Raw genomic sequence first — 23859 nt, forward strand, 5'->3', positions numbered from 1 at the left:
ATGCAGACGACGTATTGTCAATAAAATCTCATCAATACGAGAACAATGAAATTGATGGGGTACTATTTTTAATTGTTGACAGTTGCGTAAATAATATTTTGTGTAGTGTATATGTAGGTACTTAATAATATTTTTGAGAAAACGTTTTGTCACTCTGTAGTTGAATATTTGGGCGTAACTCTTCTTTAGGTATTTACATTTATAGCGAGGCTCGGAAACCGGTTAAATTTTGCAAACTGTTATCATGTACTTGGCGCAAAACATTTCGGTTTCGTTCGTAAAACCGGTATTTTTAAACCGGTTTTTAGGAGAACATTTCCATAAAGTTTTTGACAGATAACTGGTTTAGAACAATAAAAACCGGTTCTACCTATGTCGGTGTATTTGTTTACGCAGCAAACCACCAGGCCGGCCGTCCATCTCATCGCTCGTCAAAAAAATTTTGTTTAGTTACAATAGAATAATAAACCGGTATTTACTGCTATTTGAAATCCGGTTCCGCGTCTTGATTTATAGGTTATACTTATATATTTTTAATTGCTGGGAATCTTTTTTTCTCCAATACGGCTGGACATATGTGGAGAATTATTATTTTTTGAATAGGTATTCTTCCCAATCCCGTTGTCATCAGGTGATCAGGTCAGGATATGATGATGGGAGACGGGATTCTAGAGAAATCGAAGGAACTCTTCTAAAATGCGATACCTATAGACCTTTTTTTATTTTTTATCTGTGAAAGATTATTTTACAAGCTATTTTTAACTTGCAATATTCCTATGTATGTTTTAAAATTTTTCATGCTAAATTTGACCTACTTCCCGGTTTACGATGAAGCTGAAAATTTGCATACATATTGCTACTTCCCGGTTTACGATGAAGCTGAAAATTTGCATACATATATAAGTCGGGTGACAATGTAATATTATGGTACCATCGAGCTGATCTGAAGATGGTAACAGGAGGTGGCCATAGGAACTCATTGGTAAAATAACGCAACCTATTTGTGTTTAGGGCTTTTAGAATTGTCTCGATGAGTATTATTTGCATGTCGAAAGAAAAGTATAGTTAGCGATAAAAGCTTATATTAAAAATGTCATTTTTGCAAAAAAATATTTATAATTTTGGATAGGAGAATTCATTCTATTAAGTCCCAATATTACTACACATTTAAGTATTAAGAGAGACTAATTATCCGTAAATATAACAAAAAGTGAATGTGAGCTTATAAAATATTCGCAAAGGTCTTGAGATTGAAAGCTAGACTTTTGCAATCGACGCCGAAAGGGCTTAGGCAATGGCTGTATAACCTAGATTCTACGGGACCGGTCAATAGGTACCGTGTTTTATTAGTTAAGGTCTAACAAGGCTGTGGATGTTTGTTTATTCGTATGGCACTTACAGCGTTTAATAATATTATCAATTTCGTCGTTTCAGCGAACGGTCTCATAGCGAAGAGTCTCGACCAACACATTGAGAGACTCTCGCTAGGTGGTTGGATCAAGGGTCAGATGCAGAAGGCGGTGATCTTGGACACGGCGCGGATAGTCCGTCGGATCCTCTCTCTGCGGCCCTGACCACCGGCAGCTTGGGCCTTGCCCCGCTGCTGGCGGCACCCTAGGTTAGGTTTTTTATAATGTGTTTATATCTTTTGTGTTCTTATATTTTACTTTTATATACCTACATGTTGTAAAAAACCTAACGTAAGAGAAAAAATGAAATAAAGGAAATATTATCAATTATAATAAGTACAATTTCAAAATCAATCATCCATTGGGTTGCGTTTGTATTAGGTGGGTGAAGGTTTAGGTCCTCTCCGACAAGTTTCTGTACCGGGCAATTATGTCTAATGTGGTGTATGCAGGGATCGGAACCGGTTTTTTGCAAAAACTTCGAAATAATCATATATTTTGGTTTATTTTATACTCCAAAATGTGTAACTCAATTGTGTTTTTAGATAACGAATTCGTATTATTAGATTGCCTAGTTAAAAATGTAATAATTAACAAATAACGAAAAAATACCGTTTTCGTTCCCATACAAAAAATACCGGTTTCCGATCCCTGGTGTATAGTCTGCACTGGGCCTCCGCGGTCGCATGCTGGTGAGTCTCACCACACTGAGAAAAAAAAAACATTAAAAACAATTGAAATTGCATTGACGTTTAATGCTTTAAACAGTTCCATTTGAGCCTATCGTCGAACAAAACAGTAAATTTTACTGTTCCGAAAAGTCAGTAAATTTTACTGTTTTTAGTAGCTAAAATGTAGCGACTGTTCGTTTATTATTATCGTTTTTCAAATATTTGTTAATATTGTATAGTTAATTATAAGTTAATGTTAATCTTAATGGAAATCACTTTAATGTGTACTCGATGGATCATATTTTTTTAGTGAACTTAAACAAGTAGGGATGTTATAATGAAGTTATCCGACTTGAATTATAGTCAAAATAAAAAAGTTTATCAAAGTGGTTTGTTTACTCCTGTGCAAAGTCTAACAGACGTACAGAAACATGTTAAAATTATATAGATAGTTTACAGTTATCTTGGGTGCTTTAAGAGTCACGCGAACCCCGCCGCCGCCGCACTGTCGGCGGTATCAGCCGAAAAGAGGACATTCGTACTTTTCTTTGAAAAAAATTTTTTTTAATGTTATTCGATGGAGAATTGTATAAAAAACAATAAAAGTGGTATTTTTTTTTAAACGAGGCAAATGGAAAGCAGAAATAATTAAAATTTGTTTTTTTTTTTTTTGTATGGAACCCAAAAATAGGGATCTTGTTTCTCGGAAACTATTATCGAACCCGTCTTTTAACTTTCAGGACTTAAATTTACTACTTTTAAAGAATACGTAATGATAAGCGAAAAGATATAGGAAATCTTAATTCGACCATTACAGTCGACGAGTAGAAAAAAAAAATGAAATATTTCAAAGCATTTAGAAATATTTAATCGATTAAATCTTACTTAATTTTCATCTCAACTTAAACGGTGTCGAAAAATTTGTCAGCCCGCGGACTGGACGCAAGCGGCGCGCGGCGATCAGCTAATCAAGGTCATACATTCGTCGAGCGCAATGTATGAACGACCTTGATTTGCCGCGCGCCGCTTGCGTCCAGTCCCCAGCCTTAGGAGACGAAACAGGTCGTCGACACCGTTGTGAAACTTGCTAGGCGACCCTATATAGAGCTAGGCTAGGCGCGCCGCGGTCTAGACATTCTTGCGGTTTGAATTGGCAACCCTAATATACTCACAAATCTCAGTTTCTTCTCAGAGGTTTAGAGAAGGCTTACCGCGAACCACGTTCGACGTAGTGCCTAGCTGTCACACTTACGTAGGAATGTACAAGTGCGACAGAGTTGCAACATGTCGAACGTGATTCGCGGTAGACCCTGTGGATAATATGTTAATCTCATCATTACTAATATTATGAATGCGAAAGTAATTTTGTCTTCTGTCGCTAATAGTGTTTAATTTATTAAATTAAATTAAAATTAAATTAAAACATTTATTTCGGACTCTGGTTCCATAATTTGTTAGAATAATACACACAATACACTTACAACTACAACACTGTACAATTTACTTTACAACTAGTGTTAGTGACATACATTACTTAAACCTAAACCTAATATCTCCGGGGAGAGGCGCGCACTGGGGCATGCATCTTATCCCAATAACGCATTATCGGGCAGTCTACCCGTTCAGCAAGTGAGCTCAAAATGCTGTTGGTGCTACCCAGAACTCTTCGCATCAATGATGATATTCTGGTGCGTAAAATTGCGTGGAACCCCGGCACGCCCGCCGCCGCGAACATGCCGGACGCACTGCAATAGCGAGGGTGCCCCATCAGCATCCTGAACGCATTGTTGTATTACGCATTGTTGTTGTAACTTTCAATACATTGACTTGAATTTATGATAGTTATTACAAGCTTTTATAACTTGCCCTGTTACTCGTAATATGTAAGTTTATTTGTGAGGGTCAAATCCTGAAAGTTTTTGACCCACTTCCCGATTTCAGATTGAGCTGAGAATTTGCATATATATGTAAGTCGGGTGACCATGCAATATTATTGTACCATCGAGCTGATCTGATGATGGAGACAGGATGTGGCCATAGGGAGTAAGGAAAAAAAAAATTAAATACAGTCAGCGATAAAAGCTTGTATCAAAAATATTTTTTTGACAATAAACTTATTTTAAAATTCACCGCTACTTGTGCAATAGGTAATTTATAATCTGTGCCCGGCTGACTGAGACCGAATTGTTTTATGCGATGCGACAGACCCAGCGTTGAACGCACACGATCACGGAATGTATGAAAAATGATAATGCGCTTACCGCTGCGTTCACCGCGTAAAACAAAACAATATACGGGCATTAGATTATCTGAACCCCCAGTGTACATTTTTTCGACAGCGTGACGTGACGCGTATGTTTGCGTTAAGTCTCATTTTGTATGGGATTTAAAAACAGCGTGCCAAGCGGGACGATTTGGAAACTCGAAATCCCATACAAAACGAAACTTAAAGCAAACAAGTACGGCACGTCTCGCTATCGAATACATTTACACTAGGGGTACAGATTTAAAATGTAAGTTTACAGTACATATGGGGCTACTTTATAGCACTAGTGCGAGAAGTAGCATATTACGTTACTGTGTCGAACATTTAAAGGGCCATATGTACTGTAAAACGTTGTACGATACATGCGCGAATAGGTAATTCGCAACTCGTGTCGATTTAAAACACTCCCTTCGGTCGTGTTTTAATTTATCGCCACTCGTTTCGAATTTCCTATTTTTCGCACTTGTATCGTAATGTACTATTTCCTACAATTCGTTGAACGCGTGCGTTCAACAACCGCGTGCTTAGAGTTGTCTTGTTTCGATACGTAGGTACTTTTATCTTTTGCTGGAATCTTTAGCCAAAAACACTTTCTCATCCACGAGAAGATTAATGTCACAATATTTATCTTTAGCAGGCCATCTTTAACGTGTTCCAAAAGTGGGTTAGGTACAGGGCTTTTCTGATGTTATCAAATCATCATCTCTGCTAAAAGCTTATTTATATTCTAGTCAAATTTGCGAGTGCCATATTGCGTGATTTGCGGAATAAATGTGCAAATTGTGAGTATTGAGACGTGACTAGTTGTATAAAATTTTTGGTAGGGCCTGGTCAGACATGGATACATAATATGTATGATTGTTGGGGTCGGCAGAGCGCATGTAACTCCTCTGGAGTTGCAGGCGTACATAGGCTACGGAGACTGCTTACCATCAGGCAGGCCGTATGCTAATTATATGTATTTGTCTATCTTTTATACATTATTATTATTAAGAGCGGTATGGGCATTGTGAATGTCATCTCGCTTTGTGTGGTAGGGCACAGCCAGTGGATGTCATTCCAGATCTAGAGCAGAGCCCAACTGGGGAAGTACCTCCACCTTACAGAAAACAGCAGCTAAATAACACTAGACCCTGCTCATAGTGTTGTGTTCCTGCCGGTGAGTAAGGTTGCCAGAGCTGCAGAGGGGGGGCGCGGGTTTAGGGTCGGCAACGCGCATGTAACTCTTCTGGAGTTGCAGGCGTACATAGGCTACGGAGACTGCTTACCATCAGGCGGGCCGTATGCTTGTTTGCCACCGACGTAGTATAAAAAAAAAATATATAAGTAGTAGTATTTAACTATTTATATACCTATATTTAATATTATTTGACTTCACGTTAAATTTTTTCCTTATTATTTTTTCCTGCACCAACATACACAATGTCTCTGTTTGACCCAATGGTTGACTGGTAGAGAATGCCTTTTGGCATTAAGTTTGCCAAAACACTCTTGATCGAACTGGCGTGTTATAACATAGATGACTTTGTCAATAGGAGTGGCTAACCCAACCACACAAAATAACCAAGTATCTACCTATTTGTAAAATGTATAAAATGAATAATTTGTGTTGTTTATTGTACATATTGTAAAATGACATGTAAAATACTTAATTTTTATGAATAAAGTTCTGAATCTGAATTTGTACATTTTTCTTTATGTGTGCAATAAAGTTAAACAACCGGTTTGGCCTAGTGGGTAGTGACCCTGCCTACGAAGCTGATGGTCCCGGGTTCAAATCCTGGTAAGGGCATTTATTCGTGTGATGAGCATGGATATTTGTTCCTGAGTCATGGGTGTTTTCTATGTATTTAAGTATTTATAAATATTATATATTATATATATCGTTGTCTAATAAGTACCCTCAACACAAGCCTTATTGAGCTTACTGTGGGACTTAGTCAATTTGTGTAATAATGTCGTATAATATTATATTTAATATTTAAATAAATAAATATGCTTGTTTGCCACCGACGTAGTATTAAAAAAAAGAAAGATTTTATTAGATTTATGTAGGGTGCGCCATTCCTTAAGGCTTGGTTCTCCATACAAACGTAGTTCCGCTTTCATTTTAAAACGACTAGCTAGATTGCTCTGAAACTTTGTTCTTACGATAGGACATGTCCTATCGTACCTACCTACATATTGGGACCGTACGAAGTGCATGGTGGGGGTAAGTAAAGCGATCCCAGCGCATAAGGTGGTAAAAATTTGAACTAACTGCGGATAGCGTCTTTAACATTTCGTACAATTATATGGCTCGAAATAAAACTTTGATTTACGATTACTCCTGAAATATTCATTTAAATTGTATGGTGTAAGGGACCATTGTAAGCTGTATGAAATGCTTAATATAACTAACGTATTTATTTTGATAATTGTTAATAATGTATCCATGTAAATAGCTTTGCAAATGCCACATATTACGTGATCTTTTTCTAGAAGCTACGAATATGTATAGTAAGTTATCCTTAAAAGATAGACATTTAACATCGCGGACTTTTTTGTAGACCTATGAATGAGAAACAACCCCACCATACATTGTGTTGTTATAGCTCAAACGGATTAGGCAGCGTTTTCGATTAAAGCTCCTAGCCAACGTGATTTTTTCCGACAACATCGTTATATTTCAAACAATTTACACAAAACCTTAACAAGTTATATACTTAAGCCTTCCTAAAGAATCACTCTATTGATAGATGAAAGTCGTATGAAAATCCGTTCAGTAGTTTTTAGTTTTGGAGTAGTTTTATAAGATGTAGTGAATTGACGTTTTCCCCTAGAATTGCGGACACTAGGTTGCGTGACAGTCGTGCACGCTCCCAATATACCTATACCGATTTACCATAGTGTATCTATGCCTGTAATTATTTTATGTAGCCTCAGCTACAATAGTTAAAAAGAATTTCATACAAAACTTGTTTTTGCTCTATTTCATTTATTTTATAAGGCGGAGCAATATAAACTTATTTCAGCCCTAGATATATCTCATGTCATTGTATGTGCAAAGTTTCATTACAGTCCGACAAATTGTTTTAAAATTAAACAGAAACTCCGTTTGTATGGGAAGGTTAAATTCGGCCGAACTTGGAAAATTACATTGATCAGCTGTCAAATACCTGATGTGTCCAAAAGCCACCAAGCGGACGCCACTTCTGCGCACACAGTGTCAATAACTCTTAAAATTATAACCAAATATTTGGCAATAAGTTGACCGACCAGCCTTCACCTGTGGCCTTGCCATTTTGCATTTCAACTTTTTATATTTTTACTGGTTTTGAGTCTGTGCGGCTCAGGATCGCTTCGTCTACATTCTTAATTTGTCATAGTGTCTACTGTTCTGATTCGTCACTTTCCTATCTTGTCCACATTCCTATGTGGTCCACAGTGTTAACTCGTCCGTATTCCTATATGGTCCACATTGCTGGCATTGGTGGTCAAAATGAAAGGACAACAAAACTTTTGTTGGAATAAAGTAATACAAAAGTATAAGTAAAAGTATAAGTTGCCATATTTATAGGAGGCATAGGCAGTCAGGATAATGGTTAGTATATATATATAGTCCTCCTCATCGTTTTCGATGACGGCGGCGATATAATGTTTTGAAAAAATGGGTCCCGCCGAGTTTCTTGCCGGTCCATATTCGGATACCCTCCTTCAATTGAGGGAGCATTTAAATCTTCTCGGGTCAGAGATGTAGGGTTAAAGCTGGCGTCGCTTTATTTGACGTTCATAAGCGCATTGTAATATGCCTACTTTAATAATAAACTATCTTTACTATTTAAAAGTCAATTCTACCAGCCAACATAAGGAAACAACTCAAAATTTACATCATGCAACTTTCCCATCAGTTTTTAACAATCAATACAACATTTACTATAAGCTGGTTATATAGCTGGTTTGGTGAAAAGATCTTTGTCTTAGCACGTCCATACAAAAAGAGAAAATTTCTTTCCACTTAACACACTTCCACTTGACACAATAAAAAACTATGTTTATAGGTTTTCCTTTGTTTTCAAAACTTGCAACACAAAAAAAATAAAAAAGCGACAAAACATAAACTTAGAATATATTATGCTGAAGCGATCGACATCAAAATCAAAGTGATTTATTAAGATTTAGTTATTGGAAACCGTTTTCTCCCGAAATGGAATTTACAATACAATACAATACTCTTTATTGAACACCACACATATTTGACAATAAATGTACAGAAACAAAGACAATTTGATAGAGGTAACAACAGGCGGTCTTATCGTTTAAGAGCGATCTCTAGAGGAATTTAATAGGAATAGTACCGTTGTTTCGTTAGGATCACAGTTTAAGGTTGGTTTCACTATCGGTAACTGGTTACCAAGGTCCGGAAATATCGTAACTAGTTACGAAGTGTTGCAACCAAGGAACTGGCCACGGTTAGGCAACCTACAGGAAATAGTACAGCCAGAAGTGGTTATATTAACAAACTAGTGGCCCTGTGAGCTGTAGACCTGGCGATAAGATAAAACATGCAAAAACAAAATAGTTATATGTTTTACAAGGGGGTAAAGTTGTTGTTTAACCGCTCGTGCTAATTTTGATACCCGAGCAAGCGAAAGATTCCAAACCACGAACGTAGCTTTGCCTCCGAGTGAAACACAACATGTTTTACTACACCAACCAAAAAACAAACCAAATCAAATCCGAATGAACGTAATAAGAAATGATCATGATTATGATGGTATTCATAATCATTTAAAAGTCAATTCAGCCAACATAAGGAAACAACTCAAAATTTGCATCTGATTACTTTGCTCCGCATGTGGATAAAATGCAACTTTATCATTAGTTTTTGAACAATAAAGAGGGCTTTTACTAGTTGGTGTGGTGAAAAAATACTTCGTTGAGCCATTTTCACAGCGTACTCATAATGGTCTTAAGTGCCAGAGGTCATAATGGCACTTAAGTCCTTTTCCAAACATTTTCCAAAGAAACGACACTAAAGAAAAAATCTATGTAGCTACTGAACGTGCTTACAAAATTTCACGAGATTCAGTTGAGAATTGCGACTTGTAGAGGAGAAAATCCTGACATACGAAAGCCCCTCCTACTCACCTCCTAGTAGTAGACCTTCGCTAACGCTTCGGTGAATAAAGAAATAAGGTCACAGAAAAATAAGTACCTATAATATTATACACACACATGTTTGATGGTATCCTGTTATCCCTCATCAGGGACATGGGGCTCTCAATGTCATAGACCGCAGGCCAGGAGCATATTTCGTCAGTCATCGCCTCCCGGCGGCTGATACTTTGTCAGGTGATAGTTTAGATGCTGTTTTAAAGTAAAAAAACCGTCAGCCGGTTCTATCGCGGTGGAATGACCGTCAGCTGTAAAATGAACATGTAAAAAATATGCGCCTTACTACTTTATGTGCGGCAAAGTATGCTTAAGGTGTAAATTACGTAATCCGTTGATGACTTTTCAAGTGTTCAGGTGTTTACGCCAGATGAAATGCTACATGCAAAGTTTCATGATTTGTTATTGCTATAATAAAAGGTATAGCGCTTATTTTTTTACATGTTCATGCGACCAGCTGATGTTCTTACCACCGCGATATAACCGGCTAACGATTTATTTAATTAACAACAGCATCTGAACTATCATTTGACAAAGTATCAAACGCAGATGCAGCAAGAAGATGCAGCCTCCTTTTCCACTGTGCGCGTTCAGTAGGGCTAAGATGGTCGGCTCTTTATCATTTGTCACCATGGCTGTCACGTTCTAACATGTATGTACGCGCGAAAGTGACGGGTATGCCACCGCAGGTGGGTTCGTGGGCGACCTTACCCCCTTTTTTCCGGGAATTTTCCAAGTCAGCTCTTGCTTGAATGGAGTTTTTTGGCCTAAAAAGTAAAAAATATCGATAGAATAAACGATAAATAAAAAAACTGCACTATTTGGGTTGCATAATACTAGAGGTAAGAGTCATTGTGTTCAAGTCTCAGGTCGCGAGGCCATATAGCCGTGCTTTCGTTCCGTCTGAGCTAGTGATGCGATACTCATAGCTATCGATATATTTTATAAATAACCACAATTTGGGTTGCATAATACTGACATAAAGCGAACAGTCATTGTGCTAAAGTCGCACAGGTTGCGAGCCCGTATAGCCGTGCTTTCGTTCCATCTGAGCTAGTGATGTGATAGCTATCGATATATTACATACGTAACTACTATTTAGATTGCATAATACTGACACAGAGCTAAGAGATATTGTGTTCTTATCAAAGGTCGCGGGCCTTCCTATATAGCCGTGATTTCGTTCCATCTGAGATAGTGATGTGATAGCTATCGATATATCACTATTTGGGTTGGGTTGCATAACTGGTTGGTTGGGTTTAATTTTATTTTTTATCTTAATTTATATTGTTATTTTAATGTAATGTATACGGAATTAATTATCTGAATTAAATTGTTGAATTGAATTGAATAATACTGACAGAGCTAAGAGTCATGGTGATTTCGTTCCGTCTAAGATAGTGATGTGATAGCTATCGATAACACAACACTTTACCTACATTATAGGAACACATATTGAATTTTGTAACATAATATATGAAGATTATCTAATTGGATTGAAAATTATGATTAAATTATAGTAATAGCAGAAATACAGTTTCTTTTTTTTTTCTATGTCAAACGTTACATGTCACGGTAATGCGCAACTTGACACAGAATGTCGCGTACGAAAGCTACACTTTTTTTTCAAAATGTTAGGAAGATGATTAGAAACTAATTAATTAAGTAGTGTGTTCACCTGACCGGCCATAATAACTTGCGTTCTCGCGCTTGCCTCCATACATCTAGCGCAGTGGTGGGCAAACTTTCTTCATGGGGGGCCAGAAAAATAAAATAAAAAAACTGAGGAGGGCCACAACTGCTGAATAAATGCATTTTGTTTTGAAACCGTTATGTCGCGAGCCCTATACTAATTATTTCGAAGAATCGGCGGCGGGCCAGATGAAACCCTTGCGCGGGCCGGAACTGGCCCGCGGGCCGTAGTTTGCCCACCACTGATCTAGCGCGACTTCAAGTATGCGAGAGAGCGCAAGTCATGTTGGCTTGTCAAAATTGACATTAATACTCGTACAACTTGATTTGATCAATACGAAAAAAGTCTTTATCTAAGGATTATGAAATCGATTAATCTTGATATTGCCTTGAAATTTAAAATAAGTCCATTTGATAAGGTTTGCACATTAATATCGTGTACGAAGGTCATCGTTCTTTAACCATAGTTTCTATTTAATCTTATCACATTATACCCACAAAACGTGAATAATATTAGTACTTAATGATAATCTCTCCTAATCTTTTAAATAAATCACATAGAATATTTTAGAGTATATGCTTGTTATTACTTCTTTTATTGTTTTAAGAGTGTTAAATACTTTTATCACCTGCCTACCTTTGAACGCCTTTTTTTAACGCCTGCCTATCTTTAAAAAAAAAACATGCAAATAAATAAATCATATTTTGTTAACATTCTTAACGAGTGATTTACCAAATAGTTTGTATACAATTGTTATCTCTCTATTATGTCCAACGAAAATCCATATAAATGTAGGATACTTAGAATAGACACCACATCATACATTATTGTTTAAACATTTTCATTTCCAAATGTCTACAATTAGGAATAGTAAACTGACAGCTATTTGAAAAATATTTTTGATCTTAGCTTATTGATTTAAAGAAGTGATAGAAAGTATGGAGCGAGATTAATAAAATGTATACACCCACCCACAACTCTCAGAATATTTTTAATTCTTCTTTATAATACTGCACACGTGCTCATAGTACAAGTTTTTTCCCAAGCAGTGACAGTATAATTTGTCGACATCGATAGTCGCTGGCGCTGCACTAGCCAGGCTAGTTAGACGGTTATGAAACGAAACACTCTTACTTTCTGCGAGTTATCTAACCGCTTGTGCGCGGGCGCCGTCGTCTTCAAATGCTTTCGATCTTTTACCCGATTGAAGCGAGGCTTAAATAGCTCAAGAAAATTAACCCGAATATGGGCAATCAGGCAGTGTTGTCACATACAATTTTAGCGAAATGGTAGAACAGGGTGCAAAAATAGGTAGAAATGGGTGGAGTTTAAAATGAAAAATAGGTAGATCTACCACTCAATAGAAGTACATTTTTATGATTAAAAATGTGTATTAAATGTTTTGAATTATTTACGTTTTTAATATTGTGACGTTAGTACACGTGTTTATTAAAGAAATTGAAACAAAAGTTAGGATTTCCATTGTTTGTAGGTAATAAACCTGCTTGTATAAGCTGTTTCTTTGGCAAGCTTTCATTAAATCGAATCGAAATTCGGTAGAAATTAAGTAATGTTCCGTCACATGTATTGAGAATTGCTTACAATGTACCATTTTGAAAAATAGGTAGATTTCAGGCTGAGGGAGGTAGATAGGTAGAACGCAGGCAAAATTTGGTAGATGTGACAACACTGCAATCAGGGGAAATAATTCGTGTAGTTTTGAAATTTGGTATACTTCCCCAGATAAACATACTAAAAGTCCTCGAGGGTGGGGGTTGTGCTAAGGGCGTGGGGGGGGGGGGAGTGAAGGTCCCTTTTTTCAGATTTTTGCTCATATTTCGAATATCTTTACGAATAGCATTATTACTACGGACAAACGTTTAACCATAAAGTTCCCTACAAATTTGGTTATATTTATTTTACTCTACGATCAATATTTTACGAGCTACAGACTGTTTAAGTTAACAGAGAGACAAACATAGACGATTTAAAAAACGTCGTATTTTCGTATTTGTTCATCATATCTCAATTTTTTCTTTAGAATAAGGAAGCTTAGTCACCTGCTGATCAAATATAAATAAAACCGGCCAAGAGCATGTCGGGCCATGCTCAGTGTTTGTATTCTATAAATGATATGATATGATATGAGAAACTATCTGTGTGTTACATTTGACCGAAATCGAATCAGTCGTTTTTGCGTGAAAGAGGAACATCAGATTCATTTGACATACTTAAAGAGCGTACTGAGAGTACGCTCTTAAATGTCGGCAACGCACTTGTAACCCCTCTGGTGTCCATGGACCACTGTAATTGCGACGATAAGAACGCCTGTTGTCTCTCTACTTCTGATGCTGTTTTTCTGTATTGTTTTTTATTAAGTTGTGCAATAAAGAGTATTTGTATTGTAATTGTATACATAAGGCGACCTGACTGCTCGTTTGCCTCCTGTATCATAAAAAAAAGATGTTTGTCTAAAAATAAACCTTCCGTCTAATATTACAACTATAGACGTATGTTGTATAATAATACGTCAGTAATTTTGTAGTTGACGTTGATTTTTTTTTGTTTCAGATTGACGCGAAACATACGAATGAAGAATTGAATATAAGTGAGTATTTTATGTATTATATGTTTTATATAGTCGTACAGAACTGTAAACAGTTAATCAGCCAGCGAGATGGCCATGCGATGGTTGAGAGCACGCACGGAATGGGCCACGTGTAGATGCGTACGCACCATCACTGGCCCACTTCATTTAATGTGCGGACGAAAACCCGACACCGTGACCATCCCATCGCTATCCCGCCGCGCCATAAGCCATCCGACACCACTACCCTCTCTACACGCTGGCCCATCTTAGTGGGCCAGTATGTCCCATCGTGAAAATTAGCCATTAACATACGTCAAACATTCGCTAATGATATGATATAAATCGGATATGTCAGTGTCAAAAGTGACGATTTTGTTGAAGAAATGTCACTTTAGACACTGACATCCGATCCATTTCGTACCTTTAGCAATTTTTTGACGTATATTAAAGTTTTAACCAGGCCGAAAATAAAGCACTAGCTAGTGTGTAACTGTCTTTCTATGCATCTCGCTCGTGCTCGCATATTAGTGCGAGCGAGATGTATAGAAAGTTAGTTACGCAGGCGTTAGGGGATATGTCAGTTTGACACTGCTAAGGCAGGCGTGGTAAGGCTTAGAACTCCCCTTCATAATACACAGGGTATATCCCATTATGGGTCTTCTTCTTCCTCGCGTTGTCCCGGCATTTTGCCACGGCTCATGGAAGCCTGGGGTCCGCTTGACAACTAATCCCAAGATTTGGCGTAGGCACTAATTTTTACGAAAGCGACTGCCATCTGCCCTTCCAACCCAGAGGGTAAACTAGGCCTTGTTGGGATTAGTCCGGTTTCCTCACGATGTTTTCCTTCACCGAAAAGCGACTGGTAAATATCAAATGATATTTCGTACATAAGTTCCGAAAAACTCATTGGTAGGTACGAGCCGGGGTTTGAACCCGCGACCTCCGGATTGCAAGTCGCACGCTCTTACCGCTAGGCCACCAGCGCTTGTATATCCCATTATGGGTCATGGGGCATTAAATGCAGGGCTCGATTCTACTCGCTACACTGTGCTACTTTTTAACTGCGTTCATAATAATTTAGTTTAGGTTAGTATTTTATTGTAAAATTATTTATTATTTATTTATTTTATCTTATGTTATTTTTATGTCATGTCTTAAAATTTTTAGGTTACATTTAAATCAGTTGACTGAGTGAACCAGTCGTTGTCAAAGAGCTGATTTTCAATCTGCAAGTTGTTAAACGTCGAGTGATTTTCTATCGGCCTAGGCGACTAATTAGCTGGCTCACTTAACCAGATGGCTGCGACATATACAGGATGATTCAGGAGACGTGAGCAGGATCAAGCTTGAGCATTCAGTAAGTTATAAGGCTTATAACTTATAATATAAGCAACTGTTTCGTACCAGTATTTGTGAGATTAACGTTCTTTTATTTTTTACTGTTCAAAAAAAATGTTTTAATTTATTTACGCCATGTATGGTCACCCTCTTTGTTTTATCCATAACAAGTGACAAATTGAATGTCATCGGAGTCTGGTTACTTTTGAAAAATCGTATCTCTCTCAAGTGTGACATTTTGTTTTCTTCATAATCAAACTGTTGTCATAACGGTTAAAGAGGTTTTATCTTTCTTAATTAAGTGTTGTAGGGTGTCCATGATTGTAGATTATCATATTTGTCCTTCCCAAAAAGTTAAATAACAGAAATAAAGCGAGATTGTTTTACTTAAATATGATGATGAACGGCTCATTATCATTTACTGATTGTGTATGCTATGCTTAGTCCTGCTCACGTCTCATGAATCACCCTGTATATTCCGTCGCTGGTGATAACCAACTGTTTGCAGTCGGAGAACAAACTTCAACATTTTCAACTGATTTGTAGGTGCCCTTGAGTCCTCTGCTTTTAAAGGCGACTGAAATTGCACCATATCGATAAGTGTTGAACGTTGTACCGGAGCTTGAATATCGATATCGGTAGTAGTATTATTCACTATACACTCTTAATATTGTCTTCTTCTTCTTCCTCGCGTTGTCCCGGCATTTTGCCACGGCTCATGGGAGCCTGGGGTCCGCTTGACAACTAATCCCAAGATTTGGCGTGGCACTAGTTTTTACGAAAGCGACTGCCATCTGACCTTCCAACCCAGAGGGTAAACTAGGCCTTGTTGGGATTAGTCCGGTTTCCTCACGATGTTTTCCTTCACCGAAAAGCGACTGGTAAATATCGAATGATATTTCGTACATAAGTTCCGAAAAACTCATTGGTACGAGCCGGGGTTTGAACCCGCGACCTCCGGATTGCAAGTCGCACGCTCTTACCGCTAGGCCACCAGCGCTTCCTTACCGCTAGGCCTCTAATATAATCTTAATATTGTATAGTGAATAATTTTACTGTAAGTAGGTATATTTATCTTGTAATGACTAGATCATATCCGTGTTTTTTTGCTTATTCTGATGCAATTTTTTCAACAGACTCTTATTTCAAGAGATTGAATAGATCGTAATATATCCCATCTTAAAAGGCTGGCAACGCATTTTCAACCTCTCTGAAGCTACGGTGATTGCTTACCATTAGGCGATTTGTTTGCTTGTTTGCCTTCTATATCATAAAAAAATATATAACTTAAGTAGCAATCACAGCAATTTTTGGTCAAAATCGACTTCGTAATTTGACTTGGGAGAGGTTGGTGCCGCTAAAAGTAAACTCTGATGCTAGATGTCGCTCCCAAGTAGCATTTTACTCCATTTAAGAGTACACATTTAGTTCCCAGGTGTACTTGAAGCATTATTACAGTTCACTCGTGATGTATAAGCTGCATTATTGCGATTAATAACACCTATACCTGTCTAAGGGACTTATAGGAGGGTAGAGTTATACTTTTATACGACTGTTGGTGTTATAATACTCTAACAACTATCCTTTAGTCAGCCGTCTGACTAAGAGCATTATAGGAGGGTAGAGATACGGCAACCGCTGTTTAACAGCCTACTTGTACGATGTTGTAGAGCTAGCATTTTAATAGAACACACATGGTCATTTATAAAGCCAAAAGCTGTTATGTTTACTTGTTTGAGACTGTTATACAGCTAGTAGCTGTAGTAGGACTTGTTTGTGATCATTAAAATAACCTTTTTTTACTAGCTGTACAGAAGTGTTTAAATGGTTCGCATGTGCACTGTAGGCTGTTAAAAGGATTATATGTGTTGTCCATTAACATCAATAGCAGTTTATTTGTCCACAAGTACTACTCTAATTTGCTGTAAGCTGAAAATGAATGTGAATGTGATATTCTATTACACTTATCCCACAAGCTGTGTGTTTATATTACGTCGCGTGCAAAAATTTCTGAAAATGAATAACAAACCTTGGAAAATAAGAGCGAGAACCGGTGGAAGAAGAAAGGATCTCTAAAATTTCAGTATATTGAAAGAATTATACGATGATACACAATTGACCTAAACTACATCTTAAAGCTGTACATTAGTTCACATTAGAATAAATTTATAGACATTGGCTCTGTAGTGGTACAAATGTGGGACTTTATATAGGTAACAGCATTCTAACAGAACACATGTGAACCTATTATACGCTCACCGCATTAAATTGGAGTTATATCAGTTCACATAACCGTATTTCATTTCCACCATTTTGTTCTGCGTAACCGAAAATATTTACCAAATAAATCTCCAAAATTATCATGCAAATTTATCACAAAATACGCAGATAGAGCGATTGAGTTTTGGTTTCATGCTATAATTAATTACCGTAGTATAATTATAATGCCAATATAATGTCAAAAACTGAAAATTGTTGATTTCCTCTCAGCCAGTTTTAAATATTTTAAAATGAATATCGCGTTTTTACAGAGGCGCGTGAATATTTTAGCTGTAAATATGTATACATTTCACGATAAACTTGCATTCCCATAGCATTTAACATTATTAAGAATTTAAAACAGGTACTTTACCGCGTGTTATCATAAAATTTATCCAAAGGATATCCGCCGGTGTTTCTGATGGCACACAAAAAACCAAACTTAATGAGGAATAAATAAAATAAAGAAATATAATGGACCCACGTGAATTTTAGGTAGCACTGGAGTACTTTTGTCGGATTTTATAACTGTGATAGCTGTGTATTTAGCCACTTGTTACTCTTTATTACACTCATGTACGTTGTATGGTTCACACTGCGTCCCATATAGTGCCATTAGTCAGCCTTAAGTCCGATGTTACTACTTAAACTGCTATTATAATGCTATTATACTGCTAATGTACAGCCATAGTGAACTTAAGGCTGTCTAATTTGTGCCCAAACTGGTTCTATAAGAGCATTATAGCAAGCTATACAGCTCTTATACAGCTGACTTACACAGCTTGTGGAGTACATGTGAACGACTAGACATCTCATATAGAACCCCGAATGCTACTTGGGACGTGTCTCCCGTTAATAGAGCGACTAGACCAGGTCCCGGGTTCTCATATAAAAAAAAATGAAGTTTATAAATTAATTACCTAACAGAAATCAAATCATGTCCGAATTCAAACATTTGTTACTAAATAATAACTTAATGAATATTTGGGGACAATCTTACACAGATCGAACTAGCCCCAAACTGTTAAGAGGGAAGAATACCTTTGCGATCCTATCGAAATAACTAATAAATAAACCTAGAATATATTATGTTGAAGCGATCGACATCAAAATCAGTGATTTGTTAAGATTTAGTTAGTGGAAAACGTTTCCTCCCGAAATGGAATTTCATAGAAAAAAAGCGGCCAAGTGCGAGTCGGACTCGCCCATGAAGGGTTCTGTACCATTTATGACGTATTAAAAAAACTACTTACTAGATCTCGTTCAAACCAATTTTAGGTGGAAGTTTGCATGGTAATGTACATCATATATTTTTTTAGTTTTATCATTCTCTTATTTTAGAAGTTGTCGGGGGGGGACACATTTTACCACTTTGGAAGTGTCTCTCGCGCAAACTATTCAGTTTAGAAAAAATGATATTATAAACCTCAATATCATTTTTTGAAGACCTATCCATAGATACCCCACACGTTTGGGTTTGATGAAAAAACAATTTTTGAGTTTCAGTGCTAAGTATGGGGAACCTCCAAAATGTATTGTTTGTTTTTTCTATTTTTGTGTGAAAATCTTAATGCGGTTCACAGAATACATATACTTACCAAGTTTCTACAGTATAGTTCTTATAGTTTCGGAAAAAATGGCTGTGACATACGGACGGACCGACAGACAGACATGACGATGACGAATCCATAGGGGTTCCGTTTTTTGCCAATGGAACCCTAAAAATTACCGTTACTTCGTTAGATTCAAAAAGCTATCCCTCTTAAGCAAAGCTTGTTATGTGGGTAGTGGGTACTACGCGACGATATACATACGTATATATATAAATACCTACTCATATACATAGAAAACATCCATAACTCAGGAACAAATATCTGAACTGAACACCCACAAATGCACCTACATACAAAGAATATGTAAACTTCCTGTAGTGCGTGCGTCAGAACTCCACCTTAAACCGGTCGTTCAGACCTTGTCGCTTAACCCCTAAATTTGACGCTTAACCGAGAAATTATGTTTACCGTTTAAAGGTTGGTAAAGAGTTATTATGGTCACCTTCGGACCTTCGCAAGCAAGCTCCGCATTTTTAGATTTTTTTTTATACTACGTCGGTGGCAAACAAGCTTTGGGCTTGGTCTTGGGTTGTTGGTCTCCGTAGCCTATGTACGTCTGCAACTCCAGAGGAATTACATGCGTGGTGCCGACCCTGAGACTCGTCCCTACCTGGCAACCTTACTCACCGGCAGGAACACAACACTATGAGTAGGGTCTAGTGTTATTTGGCTGCGGTTTTCTGTAAGGTAGAGGTACTTCCCCAATTGGGCTCTGCCCGAGATCTGGAATGACATCCGCTGTGCTTAACGATGCGTCACCTTAACGTCATAATTGTGGGTTGCGTTGCGTCACACCTGTCATATGTTCTCTGTACCTAATATTAGAAACCCTCAAAAAAGAACTTGTGAGTGATTTTTTACTTCCAACGGCCCCAATGGAACGAAGACACTATAGCACAAAAGGAAACATAAAACAGAAAAGAACACACATCATTTTTACAAAGGCGAACTTATCCCTTTCAGGGATCTGTTCCAGTTAACCCACATTATTTGATCATGTAATGTTTTCATCTACCCTCAACTGGCTTAAGGAGCCATTTGAGGGTACATTTGGTTTACTTTTATTGAAATACCGAAAGATACAGAGTTTAGCCGAACACGATAATAGGCGTGGCGTTTAACTCCTATTAATTTAAATTGTATTTTTTTAATCCTATAACATGCATAGGAGGTGGTGAATGTTTTGAAAAGATGCGTTCCGCCGAGTTTCTTGCCGGTCCCATATTTGGATACCCTCCTACAATTTAGGAGGGATTTAAATCTTCTCGGGTCAGAGGTGTAGGGTTAGAGCAGGCGTAGCTTTATTTGATTTGTCGTTCATAACCGCATTGTAATATGCCTACTTAAAAAATAAACTACCTATCTTAATCTAAGGGATAAATTAGCAGGTATCACTATTACGTGAAGACAATTCCTAGCTTGTCAGAAAAATTAAACTGTTCGTATGCGACAGCCTGGTGCTTAGCTGTCATATTTATTATTACATCGAACTAGCCATGTGAAAAGGGCCTGGTTGTGGGAATAGTACACCTGCGGCCCCATTGTCACGTCTTCTGGAACGATCGATATTGACGCCGCTTTTACGATGTTTGCTAATTAATTATTACACGTTTTAATCAAGGGCAAAATCTATGGAACAATTAATTCGGAAACTATACTATATTTGCAAGGGAAACCTTAAAAGGCTCCAAAACTCCAAACTCAAAACTCAGGGTTTCCTAGGCTTTAAAGGAGTTGGCTCGATTGAAAAAAAAAAAACGAAAACATGTCTAATTTTCACTTCGTATGCAGGGTCACGATATACAACTGGTACTGGTATACTGCATTTCCTGACTTTACGGGTTTTTAAATGAAATATACCAAAACATACTTGCTACTTAATTTACGGACACTGTTCAGTGTTCTAGTGCACAGAAATTAAATTAATGAATTTTCAAGTTAGTATGAATTTTATGAAATGATTTTTTCGACTAGGGCCCAAATCTGTTAAACAAAAGCCTTTGTTTCTTTTATGGAGAGGCGCCTTCCAAAATGGGGGGTGCCAAACCAACCATGTTGTTAAAAAGCATTTTGAGATAACGAGTTTGGGTAATGTAGGACGATCGGTCGCCTGTGTGTGGCGTGTCATCCTGTCAGGTAACAGAAATAGCTGTTATATAAATTTGAACCGTATAAATAGGAAGGTAAAATTGCTTTTTAAACGAGTTTGTTCCCGTTCAGTAGCATTGTTAACCGCTGCATAAGACACAGCTGAATAAATCATTTCATAAAATTCATACTATACATCATTGTTGTAGTTGTTTCGGGGTTGTATAAAAATATTTAGAGCACGCATACAGCGTTATTAATTTTTGAAAATCGCAAAATAAGGGACACTGTAAATGTATCAATATTTTTTACGTATTTTTGTAAGGAAATATATTTTTTCCTTGTAGTAAAATATATCATTTCCTCTTTATCAAACTTCTTCTATCTAATGTACTGTACAGATTTCAAACTGGCTATTCATCGTTTATACTTGTCTGTCATTTTGACATTTGTAGTTGTTACATAGGAATAAAACATAAATTGAGACTTCCGGGTCGAGCGCCATCTTGATAGTTAGCCTTGTGATTAATTCCTTTGTTTTTTGCTCATCAATATTGTTTAAAGTGTAATATAGATAGCTTATTATGCAGTAAACTAAAGTAGTGTGCAGCGAATGGGGAATTAAACTTGAAACGCCTTTAACCACCATTTTGGAGTCAACGGCCGGTAGTCCACGTGCTACTTGTAAAGTCCAGCTATCGCTTTACAAGAGATAGTAAGCTTGCCAATGGGGTTAGAATTAGCACAAACAGTAAAGTAAGTATGGTTAGACTTTGGCCATTGATTTAGGTCATTTGTTGAAGTTTGACAGTTGTTATGGCCGATCTGTCAAAGATGCCTTAAGTACTTATCGCATTTATCATTGTAAAACGATAATTCACTATAATGGCGTACTAAACGTACGTGCCGTAAATTAAGTTTTAACTATATTCATAAATCTTTTAAGTGTTCACGTTTTTTTCTTGGTTTTTACACGTAACATTGACGACAAAATGCTGAACTTTTGACCTCTTGTCTTTAGGCTAGAATCTTCCATGTCATGTAACCTCTAAGTCAACGTCGCTTGTCATATATTAAATACTAAAATAAATAACTAAAATCCCGAGATTTTGACATTGCGTTATTATTACTACAGAGAAGCTAGACCAAACAATAAAATAATTTTATGCCACAATTATTTTATTGCCACAATTATTGTGGCGCTTGGCGCTTACGCGTTTTTGGTCGCGAGATTCACGCTCCGCTTCAATGGTTTGTTGTCAAAACAACAATTTCTGGCGCAAAATATTCTGGTTCACAGTGTTCGATCAAATTTGGTGCATTTATAGTTTCCCTTTCTGTACAACATAAGCACAATTTCAACGTATGTCCTACAAAGTCCTCCACTTAGTTACGAGAACATGGAATTTTCGTATCTTACATAAATTTTTTGTCCTAAATTGGGATTTCATGTTTATTTCTATCAGAATGAGAAGCTCTTCAAACCTGCCAAATATCAAAAACTAACAAAAAATAAAAATAGACCCATTTATAATTTCTAAGCCACTCTAATTTAAAAACACACTTCACTAAATTAATAGATCAACTATTTATTTATTCCGTCACATTATCTAAGGGACCCGCGTGCCTGATTTGATTAATAAATAGATTATTTTTAATTGTATAAAATATAACATTTATAATATCACACAAGACATCACCCGAAACTATTTTAATAGACATCGTCATTAGAGTTCTGGTATTTGTGGCTTTCTTATCTATTTCGTTTAATAGAACTTTAACCTTATCTTATCTTTTTTGACACTAATAATATCTCATTATTAGCATTGATTATACCTTTAGGTAAATTAGATGTCGGAAAAAGACTTGAGGTGAATAAGCTCCATTTAGACGGATCAATAACTTGCATGTGATTTTCATTGTACTCTAGGGGCCTGCTGCGAAAACCGAAATACGCAAATTGCGGGGATCTTTCTCTTTTAATCTCACTGAGACATAATTAGAGTGACAGAGAAAAACGCCCGCAATTGACGAACTTCGATTTTCGCGGTTATAGCCCTGTAGTTAGCAGTGAATCTAATATTGCAGGTTCTTGAATTTTCTAAATGGCGCTTAAGCTACAAGTACATACTTTATCGCACGCGCGTAATTATATTGCTGTCGCTCCGATGATGCAGTCAGTCAATGACACTGTGCGAACGGGACAGCAATATAATTACGCGTGTGAGAGAGAACATTCGGGACAATGTACTAAATTCCTCATTCGAAGCGTCATTTATTTAGTGAATAAATCAATACGGGAATGTAAAACTTTTTGGTCAATCTTGCAACTTTATTAGCTGTTTACAATCAGTTACAGGAAATTAATCTTCAACCATAGATGGTAGGATCCTATGGTAGGTGCTATACGCGTGCGCCCGTGAGGGACAGAACATACGCAATGCGACAAAATTAAAAACACGTTTTAATATTCCTGACAACATACCAAAAACAACCTACGTAATTTGGTCGGGTTATTTGTCGCTTACCGTAATGCATAATAAAATTTACGGTGGGGAATAAAAAAATGAGACTGTGCCAAGGACAAACAATAATAACGCTTTCTCTGCTACTCCTACTGAAAATTCCATAAGAGCATCTCGTTCGGTCATCTGCTGGCTCTAACATTTCATCTCTATATTATTGTACCTCTATGCCTTCAACCAATTTCCAAATTGGTTCTATACGAAAAAACCCAATCGTGATAAAGTTTTATAACGTGTTTTCGTTATTTTTTTT

The 23859-nt window shown here is 37.0% G+C and overlaps 1 protein-coding gene across 1 annotated transcript in view; it reads left to right on the top strand.

The window, feature by feature from the left end:
* The window catches only part of LOC133530649 (ATP-binding cassette sub-family D member 1), a 124304-nt gene that overhangs the window by 49112 nt on the left and 51333 nt on the right, over nucleotides 1-23859 (top strand). Inside the window, exon 2 of the mRNA XM_061868667.1 lies at nucleotides 13765-13801. The gene's annotated coding sequence lies outside the window, so the exon portion shown is untranslated. The remainder of the gene's footprint in view (nucleotides 1-13764; nucleotides 13802-23859) is intronic.

Source organism: Cydia pomonella, chromosome 23 (genome assembly GCF_033807575.1).
Source record: "Cydia pomonella isolate Wapato2018A chromosome 23, ilCydPomo1, whole genome shotgun sequence".
Lineage (NCBI taxonomy): Eukaryota > Metazoa > Arthropoda > Insecta > Lepidoptera > Tortricidae > Cydia > Cydia pomonella.